Source organism: Hyperoodon ampullatus (genome assembly GCF_949752795.1).
Source record: "Hyperoodon ampullatus genome assembly, chromosome: 6".
Lineage (NCBI taxonomy): Eukaryota > Metazoa > Chordata > Mammalia > Artiodactyla > Ziphiidae > Hyperoodon > Hyperoodon ampullatus.
The window spans coordinates 83,796,536-83,810,963 of record NC_136919.1 but is presented as its reverse complement, the minus strand read 5'-3'; positions in this window follow the sequence as shown (position 1 = coordinate 83,810,963).

The window sequence follows — 14,428 nt, the reverse complement described above, 5'->3', positions numbered from 1 at the left end:
AACTTTCCAGTGTCAGTGAAAAGGCCGATTTGGATAGAGATCAATGAAGTAGTCAGAAGGGGCCATAAGTGAGAGAAGAGGAGAAAGTTGCTGGGAAAAAAAAAAAAAAACAGAGGAAAGCAGTTACCAGGGACAACGTATCCATTAGGCACTGTTGGCAAAGCGTCTGGGGCACACGGTGATTTAGAGACCCACAAAAATGATTTAATTTTTATTTCTTTCAAAATCAAAAGAAAAAAAAGTGAACATATTATAATGAACTCAGTCTGGATTATATTCATCTTTATACTCATGCAGTTGTAAAATGTAATTGTTAATATTTTTTTATGGAGGAAGGAACCCACGAAGGCATAAGTGCTGAGGGGCCATGAAAGTCTTAACGCAGCACTGGCGGTTACTAATATGTTGGCTCAAAGGCCTAAGAAAACAACCCTAATGTCTTCCATTGCATTAACATTGATCATGCTCACATTTCGCTGGCTGGGTGGGCCCCATCCACAGAGTCATGGGATCACAGCACACATACCAAAGTTTCCCCAGCTATTTCTGGAGACCCCTTCCACTTGCTCAGGAACAAGGCTAGACCCCTTTGTGCTGCCCCTTTATTTTAAAATTTTTATTGGAGTATAGTTTCAGGTGTACACCAAAGTGAATCAGTTATACATGTACATATATCCATTCCTTTTTAGATTCTTTTCCCACATAGGCCATTACAGTGTACTGAGTAGAGTTGCCTGTGCTATACAGTAGGTCCTTGTTAGTTATCTATTTTATACATAGGATATATAGTAGTGTGTATATGTCAATCCCAATCTCCCAATTTATCCCTCATAACCATAAGTTTATTTTCTACATAAGTTTGTTTCCACATATAAGTGATATCATATGGTATTAGTCTTTCTCTGTCTGACTTACTTCACTCAGTATGACAATCTCTAGGTCCATCTACATCTCTGCAAATGGCACTATTTTCCTTTTTATGGCTGAGTAATATTCCATTGTATATATGCACCACATCTTTATCCATTCCTCTGTCCATGGACATTTAGGCTGCTTCCATGTCCTGGTTACTGTAAATAGTGCTTGTGCTGCCCCTTTATTAACTTCCACTGACAGGAAGCCACCCAGGAGATGCCCCACCACTGTTCCTTTAATGGCATCTACTTCGGCTTTTCTGTCTAGGTGCTGTTCCCAAAATCTCAACCCCTCCTGGTGTTCAACAGCACTGTAGTGCCTTCCACCCTAATCCTGCATTAAAGCTGTGCTGCGTCCACCCAGGATGGGGAGAATCGTGAGTCCATAAATCTTTTAGGTTGTTTCTGCTGGAAAATACTAGCCATTAAAGAAGTCTGAGGAAGTGAGATTTACCTACACCCTCATCATCTATCAGGGTACAGGGAAAGCAACCGCAGGCCAAATTCTGCCACCCATACAGATGTTTGTTACACACATATTCATCAGTGGTCATTGAAGAGTTGGCACTCCCCTGTTAGCTCGATGAGATTTTAGCTTTTCTGAACCCTTCAGGTGATCCAACCACACTGTGGGAAATGCTCACAGGTGGCAGACTCTTCAGAAACAGGAGTCTATGCTTCCTCATTGGCATCATTCAGAAATCCTCCTACACCAATAGCTGGGCAAAGGACCACTCAGGGATCAAGCCAGATTTTAGGTTTCCCTGAAGGCTCACCCACTGTTCACACAAGAGTAAGGAGTCTCTTCAAGGTATTTTTAGCCAGTCCTCATATTTTGAATACCTTTAGCATCACCAATGAGACCTCATTTCTATGAATCATCATGCTAAGTAATTAAGTTTACTAATAAACTAAGTTACTAGTTTCTCCAATAAAATCCCCTTTCTGACATTCACTGTGCTGATTAACCAACTATTGCTTTGACAAAGCCACCTCTGGATGGTAACCTTCTCTGATTTAATCCTAGCTAATCACTCTTTGACTACACATTCTGGATTACTTCATAGGTTTTGGCTTAACCTAATAAGCAGATACAAAATATCACAAAATTTATGCCGAGTATTCTTAAATAAATTATAGTCACCGTAAGGCAGTGGCATCTGCGTGGGTCCCAACGCTATAATCCACACATGCAGATCTGCCATGACTTACAACACCCTGGGTATCGCACAAATGCCAAGGAAACACTGGGAGCCAAAGGCCAACAGAGGACCGAGAAAGACCCAGAAGCAAGGTGATTCCTTCCTCACTCTCAATTACTGGCAATGGCATAAGAATCCAGGAATTTAGAACCAATTGAGAGGGAAGGAGATGAGGAAGAAAAACCCTGGGAAAACGCATCCCCCTAATGGGATAGCTGTTTTTTAACTCTGAAGAATCCAAAAAATCAAGAGCTTGGGCTCTTCTTCAAGAACGAAGAAATTTATTCACAGAAATAACAAATTTAAATGTTTCTTTCAGATAGAAATGGGAGTCACGATCTTGAATATAAAACTGACTTATTTCAAATTAAAGTTATATTTTTGTACTCCTGAATTTTGTGGAACGATGTGACTAGGAAGTTATATCTGTTACAAAGCGATTGCATATTCATGCATATAGAGTCCATGCAAGGTCAAACCCCCAAAATAAAAGTCAAAGTCATGCATGAAGCATGGGCTCATCAATCATGCCTAACATGAGTCCTGCCAATCACTTAGGAGGAAATGCAGCCTTCAGATGTGAAGCTGGGACTGTAGCTTCAGAAGAACTCTGGATGAGGAAGTGTTTATGGAGATATCCTGCACTGACAGCCACAATATAGAAACATCTCGTGCCAAATATGAAATGAAAAAAGGAGCAGGTAGCTGTGCTAGGATCTGAAATTTATGTTTCTCATATTTCCTGGCTTATTCATCTTCAGTTACCTTTTAGTATGTTTCGCAAGATGTTTTATAAAATTCCAGCCATACTAAGGAAGTCAAAGCAATTTTGTTTCTGTCTGTTTGAGAGATTTAGAAGGAAATGCTGCTCTCCACATACCAGTCTGCTGATGGCAGCAAAAATAAAGACATTCCCCAAGTGGAAGGTGAAACTCAGGGGCACAGATGGGTCCCTCTCATCTGCCAAACCTTTCCAAATGGAGACTATTTATTTTGCTCTATCTTAATATTACATAAGTAATTTGTATTCACTGTAAAAATGCTTGACAGTACAAATAAAATGTTTTAAAAAACGAAATTACTTGTAACCTCCCCACCCAGTGATTACCATTGTCAACATTTTAATGTACACCTTTTCATATCTGTTTCTATACATTTCATATATATGTATGAATATTTCAAAACTAGGATCATGCTGTATATACTCTTTTTGTAATCTGCTTTTACTTAACTCATTCTATTGTGGCCCTCTTTTCATGTCAGTAAATTTCTGTCTACTACAGTGGTTCTCACACTAGATCATGCATGTGAAGAGCTCAATACAACACAAGGTGTTTGGTCTTCACCCACTCAGTTGCCCAGTCTCCACGTTAGTAGTTGGTGGGAGGGGCAAGAATTTGCACTTCTAACAAGCTGATGCTGATGCAACTGATCTGGGGAGCACAATTTGAAGACTGTGGTCTACACCATCACATGAATGACTGCTGAACATTTCATGATACAGATGAATGAATTTATTTAGCTGTTCCCCTTTATTTGAATATTTGGAATATTTCAAACCCAAATGATGCTGGGAGAAACATCCTTACAGCTAAACCTGCACATGTTTTTATGAAAGACCAGTTTCCTTGCACTGAGATCCAAGAAAGGTAAAACACTGGAAAGAATTCTCACTACCAGGAAATGAGAGAGGAAGAATGATTAAAATCCTCCTGGTTTAGGGTTATTTAGAGCTCACAATGGAAGGTCAATTTTATGGGGGCTGCAGGATTAATGGAATTGCAGATAGAGACACCTGCCCAAAGAACACTTTGGCTAACTTCATTCCATTTCTCATAGTCCCATTACAAGTAGAACATTGCTACATGAGAGGAAATGCTTTATGTATTACTTAATGTTAAATGTGGCATCAATGAGTTGATGAATAAAAAAATTTTAAAGCCAGAAAAGAGAAGAAAGAAACGATGAAAAGTGATTTTGACAATGATTATAGAAAAATGAGTGTCAAAAAATTTAGATGACCGTTACGTGACCAAGAGATTTCTATTACATTAAATTTTTTTTTTTTTTAAAAAGGAAAAGTTGGGCTTCCCTGGTGGCACAGTGGTTGAGAGTCCACCTGCCAATGCAGGGGACACGGGTTCGTGCCCTGGTCCGGGAAGATCCCACATGTTGCGGAGCGGCTGGGCCCGTGGGCCATGGCCGCTGAGCCTGCGCGTCCGAAGCCTGTGCTCCACAGCGGGAGAGGCCACAACAGTGACAGGCCCACCTACCACACACAAAAAAAAAGTGGCTCAAAGTGCATTGTTTTGAGACTTTTCAGATTTTGAACAAGTTTCAATTCTATACCAAATTTAATGAATAGAAATTTAAGTAAATCTAAGCTAGATCTCATAAATAAAAAACTGAGTATTGGGCTTCCCTGGTGGCGCAGTGGTTAAGAGTCCGCCTGCCGATGCAGGAGACACGGGTTCGTGCCCCGGTCCGGGAAGATCCCACATGCCGCGGAGCAGCTGGGCCCGTGAGTCATGGCCGCTGAGCCTGCGCGTCCGGAGCCTGTGCTCCGCAACGGGAGAGACCACAACAGTGAGAGGCCCGCGTACCGCAAAAAAAAAAAAAAAAAAAAAAAACTGAGTATGAAGCAACCTAATTTTAAAAGGGTCAGAATTTATAACAGTAGAGTTTACAGAAGTAATATAAAGTAAAAGAAACCTAAGTCACACTCATAAAGAAATACAACTCAGGGACTTCCCTGGTGGTGCAGTGGGTAAGACTCTGTGCTCCCAATGCAGGGGACCTGGGTTTGATACCTGGTCAGGGTACTAGATTCCACATGCCGCAACTAAGATCCCGCATGCCTAACTAAAGATCACGCATGCTGCAACTAAGACCCAGTGCAGCCAAATAAATATTAAAAAAAAAAAAAAATCAACACGAGGTTAGCTTCTGATGTACAGCATAGTGATTTGATATTTCCATATATTACAAAATGCTCACCATGATAAGTTTAGTTACCATCTGTCACCATACAAAGGTATTATACTATTATTGACTATATTCCCCATGCTGTATATTTCATCCCCATGACTCATTTATTTCGTAACTGAAAGTGTGTATCTCTTAATCTCTCTCACTTATGTGGCTCATTCCCCCACCTCCTCCCCTCTGGTAACCTCCTGTTTGTGTTCTCTGTATCTATGATTCTTCTGTTTTGTTATCTTTATTTGTTTTTTAGATTTCACATATAAATGAAATCATTTAGTATTTGTTTTTCTCTGACTTACTGCACTTAGCATAATACCCTCTAGGTTCATCCATCTTGTTGCAAACGGTAAGATTTCTTTCTTTTTTATGGCTGAGTAATATTCCATTGTATGTGTAAGATTTCTTTCTTTTTTATGGCTGAGTAATATTCCATTGTATGTGTATGAGTGTGTGTGTATCATATTTTTCTTTTATTTTGTACCTATATAAGATGATGGATGTTCACTAAACTTATTATGGTAATCGCTCCATGAGGTATGTAGGTCAAAATCACTATGCTGTACACCTTACACTTGTACGGTGCTGTATGTCAATTATATCTCAATAAAACTGGAAGAAAAAGAATTTTAACTATTATCCTCCAAAAAAATGCAAATTAAGGCATTATTATTTTTTCCTCTAGCAGACAGCAAATATTTTAAAGTTTGATGATGCTCAGGGTTGGCTAGAATACGAGAAATAGGTACTTTCATATTTTTTTGTTAAGAGGATTTTTGTTAACAGTACAAATCTTTGGAAAATAATTTGGCAATTTTATCAACATTTAAAAAGTAAATATTATTAAACCTATAATATTATTGCTAGGAATCCTATGGATATGTTTTAAACTGTTTCCCAAAATATACAAAGATATTCACTGAAAAATTATCTATTACAGAAAAAGACTGGAAACAACCTAAATGTCCTTTAACTGGAGAGTCTCCTTAAATAAACTATAGTTCATCCATGCTATATAGCCCTTAAAAACAACAGTGCTTTATACTGATATCCAAATACATACAAATTTATCAATAAGTGAAAGGAACAAGGTACAGAAAACTTTGTAGAGTATAATTCCTTTGTATAAACAAACATAAGCATATATATGTTTACAGAGAAGTATATGCAAAAGTTTTTTCTCAAAGGGAACCCCCCAAATTGTTCACTGTCATTTTCTTTTCTTTTCCATGTGAGATGGAGGAATACCATACATGGACATGGGAGAGTAGAGGCCCAAATCACTGATACTCACTGGGGTGGAAGAAGACCTCTTGGTTCAGGGCGGCATACTTGATCCCAATCTTAACAGATGAACCAAATTTCAAAGTCTTCCACAGTGCCTGAGGACATGGTTTCTTTTTTTAACCATCTATTAAAAACTTTTAATGTTTACAAATATGTTCATAGCAGGTTTATTCATAATGGCGCCCAAATGGAAACAAGCCAGATGTCCATCAAAGGGAGAGTGGATAAAAGGCTGGGTATTCATTCAATGGATACAAAAATACTATGGTATTCATAGTAATTAAAAAAAAAAAAAGAAGAAACTACTGCTGCCTGCATCAACATACATATATTCCAGAGATACTGTATTGAGCAAAAGGAAGCAAATACAGAAGAGTTCATACATTTGTATGTTGAAGAACAGGTGAAAACAAAGCTGTAGTGGCTGCCGTTGGAACAGAGGCTACTAAAGTGGGAGGTTACCGACTGGCATGGGCGTGAGGGAGACTTCAGAGGTGCTACACTTGTTTGGTATACCAATGTGGGGATGGTTTTACAAATACACACACATATGCAAAAATTAACCCAGCTATACTGAAGGTCAGTATACTTTATTATACACTGCACTTCAAAAAAATTTTTAGCTCTTTAGTGTGGTTTTTTTTCAGGCAACAAAATTTTAACAGAAAAACTGTGGAGCTCAACGAGGAGCACCTGACGGGTTATATGTTTTCAGTAACTTTTCACTAATCTAAAATAAATATCCCTTGATTCATCAATTCTCCTTGATTTATATTGTTAATTTAGTAAAAGGGTGTACTAGGACAAATCAAGAATAACAACCCTCAAAGATATCCTCATCCTAATCCCCAGAACCTGCGAATATGTTATCTTCATGGCAAATGACATTGCAGATGTGATTAAATTAAAGGCCTTGGCGTGGGGGATTGTCTCAGATTACCCTGGGTGGGCTTGATGTGCTCATAGGGCCCTTAAGGAGGGACACAGGGGAAATCTGTCACAGAGAAGCAGATTTGAGGATGCTACTCTGCTGGTTTTGAAGATGGCCGGGAGCCAAAGAATGCAGGGAATACAGCCCAGGCAAAAAAGGGAAGGAAACAAATTCTCCTTTAGAGACACTGAAGGAAACAGCCCTGTGGACACCTTGACCTTAGCTACGTGAAACTGATTTCAGAATTCTAGCTTCCAGAACCATAAGGGAATATACTTGTGTTATTTTAAGCCACTAAGTTTGCAGTAATTTGTTACAACAGCAATACAATACAAAGGGGAAGCTAATATAGAGGGGAAAACAGATGAGGTGCAAATATTCTTACTCTTTTGAATTCTTTGGTTTGCTCTTCATTGAGAGACACAGAAAAGCCTTTTGCTGGAGTCACTTTTTATGTCAAAGATGATCTCCATATCAACAGAGGTATTATTCCCTCCTACTAAAACTTTCAGTGAAGGAAAAGCCAATACTAACATACCTTCCTTTAAATTAATACTAAGCATTTTTTCCAACTATAAAATTTGTACATGATCCTTGCATAAAGTAGGTAAAGAAATCAAAACTCTCCTTTAAGAACTCAAGGTCGAAATTGTCTCTGGCTGTTCTGAGCAATGATTGGCCGAGATTCTCACGTCATTATCTGGGCTGATAGACCCACGTGGAAACTGGACTAAGCACTTTGTTTCCAGCATGTCCCTATTCACCGTATTATTTACTAGTCTGTGAACAAGGAAAGGAAAGTGGGATGGCTTCCTCCCTTCCTTGGCTCTCTTGCATTTGGCACGAGGCCAGGTGAGCTGGGAGATCGGTGTTCCCTGGGATTTTATCATGTTCAGCCTGTGTCCCCAGGGCATCCAAGTTCCTCAGTGATCACTGTCCCCTCTCTGTTTCCCATGCTGGAGACTGAACAGGCTTGAATGGGCTGTGAGGAAGGGTTGGGGGCTAAATGGCTCAAAAGTGAGAATCCTCAATCCCAAAGCAGGCAGGCAAAGGCATGTTACTGGCGCCGAGGCTGTGTGCTGTCGAGCAGGTTGACATGCGGCAGTTGGTACTGTGGAATTTTCTCCCTGCTACATTCCTTCTGGGGACCGGGGATGGTGGGGTGGGCGTGGGAGGTAAAATCCGTGCTATCTGGCAATCATCAAGATCACCATCAAGGGTTAGGAGTAAAAAGTTCCCAACTCTAAAATGTGGGTACAGAAGCTCTTCCCATAACGTCTGCATGGAGTTCTGAAAACTGGGAAAGAGCTTATAAGGGTGCACTGTGTGTGTGTGTGTGTTCATTTGTCACCAGTGAGAGACAAGTTTGTGTTCACAAGCTCCCTAGGTATTTATAGTGACTACTATTTACCCAATGCTAACCTAGGAGCCTGGAAAGAAGCCCTGGGAGGATGGGGTAGGTCTTTTCCTTTCTGTCCAGAATTCTTTCCTTTAGGACATCCACCCCTCTGAACACAGGAGTGGACACAGAGCCCAGGGTGAGCCAATGTGACTGGCCCTAGCCACAGTGACTGGCCCAGGAAGGGCCATGGGACATAAGCCCAACCAATCAGGAGGCTTCTCCAGGATGTTTCTGTAGAAGCTGAAGAAGAGTCTTGCCTTTCTTACGTGTCAGGAGGTGTTTGACTGTGATGTGGAAATGGCCCTACTTGGTTCTCCACCAAGTAAGAAAACGTGAAGGCATAAAGTTCCAGGGAAAACCTTCTGAGCTGCTGAATCCTGATTTGTGTAGGAGTCACAAGCCATTCCTGGGTTCATTCATGCATGAGGCCAGCTCCACCCTTCTTGAGGTTTGGAGCTAGAACTTCATCCTTCACTGTTTGAGTTAATTCACTTTGTTTCTATCCATTAGAATGAAAAAAAGAAGCTGACAAATAGAGATTTATGGAAAAACAAGGCATGTGTGCTGCCCTCAGAGAATTTAGGATTCATATGGAAAGATAGGGACAATTACAGAAGAAAATACAAGTGAACATATACTTAAGCATTACGTTGTACTTACTTCACATATATCTTGTACAGTGAATAATTCTGTCAAGTGTATGAAGAATGTGCTAGAGTGCACAGCTGAATGGTTTAAAACAATGCCCATTATTCAGTCCCCTTGGGACTCATAAGTTTCTGGCCCTTGTTTTGAATGATTTCACTTTCTGAAAGACAGAGTAGAGTGGAGAAAGCACACAGACTACAGAGCCAGATGTAGGGAAAAATCTGGGCTTCCCACTCCCAGGTACCTGATTATGTCAGTTTGGATGTCTTCATCTGGAAATACCACCTTGGCTCAAAATGCCTGAAACAATATAGAAATTTATTTTCTAATCTGACAAGTCCAGGGGTGGGGTAACTTTGAGGTTAGTTAACTCAGAGGCTTACTCATGTCATCACAAACCCTGGTTCTTCAGCTTCTCCACTTTGCTATTTCAGGTCACAAGATGACTGTATTTATTCCAGGCATCATATCCAGGAAACACCAAATCCAGACATTCTGCCTTTTTCAATGTCCCCTTAGGAATTCTAAATCTTTTTCAGGATATCCAACCCCCAGCATTAGTTAGAACTGAGTCACATGCCAACCCCAAAATTAATCACTTACAAAGGGAACAACTTTACCCTGATTGTCTTAAATTCATCAAGACTTATACTTGGAATGTGGGCTAAGAATGCCTTCCTTTAAAGCATGTAAGGGTTAGGGGTAAGGGGATGTGCTATATACTCAGCACAATTGAGGCTCTACCAGCAAGGAAGAAGGGGAGATGGAAGGTAAGCTAGCAACTAGTAATGTCTGATGGAGTGACACAGGTTTCCTACAAAGCGTCTCTGAGCCTTGGTTTTTCTCACCTATAGAACAGGATTCAAAATATCTATCATATAGGTTTGTGAGGAATAAATGGAATAGTAACTTGCTTAGCATAGAGTAAGTGTTCAACAAGTATTTATTCATATTCCCCTTTCTCTCTCGTTCAGAAACATGTGTTCAACCACATTTTTTTTGAACATTTACTATGCACCTGGCCCTGTACCAGGTATCAGGGACATGGTGGTGAATTAGAAAAACACAATCCCTAATGTGTTTACATTCTGCAGGAGAGACAAATAATACACGATAATTGGCATCAAAAGTAATTGTGATCGTGGTAGTGCTGAAAGGAAGTAAAGGGAGGTGTCATATTCAAGGAATCTTTTGATCCTGTTTTCAATTTAGGGAGAAAAAAAATGAGGATAGTATCTCATTTCTCCTGATCATCAACTATAAAGAGAAATATTGAACATACACTGATCTTTGCTCCTTTAGTATCGGTTGATTTTCCAAAAGTGAAAGATCATTCCAGTTGTGCTTCCTTTTCTATCTTAATTCTGCAGTGGTAACCTAATATTTGTACACTTCCATCACAAAGAAGATTCTTTTTAATCTCTCTGTTTATCTAAGGTCGAAAGAATAAAAATTATTTCCTCAACAGAAGCTCAACCAATGGTAATAGCCACAGTTGCAGCACAAGGCGTAGGCATAGCTTTAAACTTTTTTTTTTTTAATTGGGGCAGGACAGTAAACCTAAATGTCTTTAGAAAATTTTATAATTTTTGCACTGTCACAAACAGAAGCACTACCTCACATTCACAAATTATGTAATTCAGAGTTTCCTCAACTTGGCTGTGTATCACAATACCATAGGGAACTTGTTAAAAATATAGATACCTTCAATCCTCATTATTCGTGGATTCTGTATTTGCAAATTCACATACTCACTAAAATGTATTTGTGACCCCAAAAGCATTACTTGTGGCACCTTTACGATCACTCATCAACATGTACAGAGAGGTGAAAAATCTCAGTCATCCAATATGCACATTCCTAGCTGAGGTGGAAAAAGGCGAGGCTCTGTTTTCTCCTTTCGGCTTTAACACTGTAAACAAGTGTCCTCTTTGCGGTCTAACAGTGTCATGCTTTTTGCATTTTTGTGCATTTTTGTTCACCACCACTCCCCCACCCCCCAGCCTATGCCATCCCTCCAGCAGTGCTGAAGTGGTATCTAATGTCCCTGAGGTGCCAGAAGGCTGGGATGTGCCTCACAGAGAAAACAAGTTAGAGAAGCTTGGTTCAGGCACAAGTTAACAGTGCTGTTGGCCCCGAGTCCGGTGTTAATGAATCAACATCCAGGAAAGGAAGAGAAAATTTGCTGATCTCTGGGTGAGGCCACTCGGGAAAGTGCTAAAGTAACACCTGTAGTGCATGATGAAGCTATGGAAAAGATGGAAAAGTAGCTAAATTTGTGGATTCATGAGACGATGACAGATTTTTTTTTAAAAAGCAGAGTGGGTAGCATTATTGTGAGTGTGAAAGCCAAAGAAATTTGTGGTCACGTTATCCAGAGTCAAGAAATGCTAAGTCCTATACAAAATAAATCAGCTACAAGGATATATTGTACAACACGGGAAATGTAGCCAATATTTTATAATTACTATAAATAGAGTATAACCTTTAAATAATGTGAATCACTAAGCTGTATACCTGAAGCTTATATAATAGACTCTACCTCAGTTTTTTTTTAAAAAGATAACTTTTTTTCCCCAGATCATTAGGCTCTGATTGTTGACTACTTGATCTACCTTCACACAAGGGTTGCTTTTACCTCCCAAGATTGGCTAGAAAGGCAGTAGCTTGGATGACTTTTTTTTTAAACACTGGATGATTACTAAGAGAAATCACATCTACCTATTGAGACACCCTACATCCATCTACCCATCTTCTCATTCATCAGATTTAAGCGTCATATGGGCAGAAACCATGAACATTTGGTCCACCAGCATGAATCTAATACCTTAGTCAGTGATTTTTCACATACAAGACACTCTTCCCAGGCACTGTGATGGGAACTGAATTCTTCCTATAAACCAGTGGTTCTCAAGCAACAGCAATTTTGCCTCCCGGGGGACATGTGACAATACCTAGAGCCATCTTTGGTTGTCACAACCAGGGAGGGGGACTGCTACTGGCATCTAGTGCATAGGGGCCAGGGATGCTGCTAAACATCCTACAATGCACAGAACAGACTCCACCCCCATAACAAAGAATTATCTGGCCCAAAATGTCAATCATGCCCAGGTTGAGGCAAACCTGCTTACATGGATGGATATAACAATCACAGTAGGCAATTTCTCACCCTCAGACACTGCACTCCTGCCATATTCCACTGTTGAAATGACACAGCAGTACCAAATTATGTCACACACCCCCCACAGTCCGCCTACCAGGCAGGAGGTGTGTGGAAAGATCCCTGGGGAAGGCTTTTCTCTCTCCTGTCCCACTGGTTTGTTGTTACTCATCCTAAGCCAAGAAAGCATGTATTTTTTTTCTCCCCAAGTTTTTAGACACCTATTTTTCCTATTTGCATTAGCATCCCTATTTCCTTCTTTGCATCTCATACAAAGTACAGTCCAGCTTCATAGGAAACAGGTGTACCCTGACCCCCTTTGTGAATTTCTATAAAGGGCTTGGGAAAAAATGCATCCCAGGGCCCATGAACATGCACTGCGCCCTCCGCCTCCCTTCTTTTCCTCTGGGGAACGAAGGAAACCTTGACCTGCCCAAGACCCGAACAGCACACGCAGGATTGGTTGGACCTGCTCTCCAGTTACCTCAGTCACGTGCTCAGCCAGTGAGCAAAGAACACCAGATTCCTAAAAATCTTATTTCCTGAACAAATATTTGTGGGCAGGGGCAAAATGACAGAATACTTGAATTCAGGTGCAGCATTTCATTTTCAGTAAGGTTTCATTTCACAGTGAATATAAAGACAAGCCAAATTAAACCAAAGGTTAGATGTTGTGAGTAAATCTATTTTTTTCCCCTTCTACTGTTATGGTTTCTATTTGAGAGGAAAAAATGTACCTAAAAGAAGATTTTTTTCCCTTAAGAGAGGTTATTCAAGATTAAGCAAATGAGAGACTTCCCCGGTGGTCCAGTGGTTAAGACCCCACACTCCCAATGCAGGGAGCACGGTTTCAATCCCTGGTCGGGGAACTAAGATCTCACTAGCTGCACGGTACGGCCAAAAAAAAAAAAATAAGCAAATTAACTGTCTTTGTTCATTTACCACATATTTAGTGAGAACCAACTGTATGTCACACTCTGCGCTAGGCCTGGAAATACAAAAAATGAAGGTACACTGTCCCTGCCCCCGAGGAGCAATATCAGCTATTAATTTAACATTTTAACATGCATTTTTATGTTAAAAAACGCAGTCACAGACCGAGAGGAAATATTTGCAATAGACACAACTGATAAAGGATTGTCATCCCAAATATACCAAGAACTCTTAAAAGTCAACAATAAGAAAATCAACAATCCAATTTTTTAAATGTGCAAAAGACCTGAACAGACACCTCACCAAAGAAGATATACAGATGGCAAATGAGCATATGAAAAGGTGTTCCGCATCATATATCATTACAGAATTGCAAATTTAAAACAATGAAAAACTACTACATACCTGTAAGAACGGCCAAAATCCAGACCACTGATAACACCAAATGCTGGCGAGGATGTGGAGCAACAGGAACTCTCAGTCATTGCTGGTGGGAGTGCAAAAATGGTACAGCCACTTCAGAAAACAGTTTGGAGGTTTCTTGCAAAACTAAACATAGTCTTACCATACAATCCAGCAATCACGCTCCTTGGTGTTTACCCAAAGGAACTGAAAACTTATGTCCACAGAAAACCTGAACACTGATGTTTATAGTAGTTTTATTCAGAATTAACCAAAACTTGGAAGCAACCAAGACGTCCTTCAGTAGGCGAATGGATAAATCAACTGTGGTACACCAGACAATGGAATATGATTCAATGCTAAAAAGAAAAGCTTATCAAGCTATAAAAAGACATGGAGGAAACTTAAATGCATATGACTAAATGAAAGAAGCCAATCTGAAAAGGCTATATCCTGTATGATTCTAACTATAGGACGTTCTGGAAAAGGCAGAACGATGGAGACAGTAAAACGATGAGTGGTTGCTAGGGATGGAGGGGAGGAATGACTAGGCAGAGCACAGAGGAC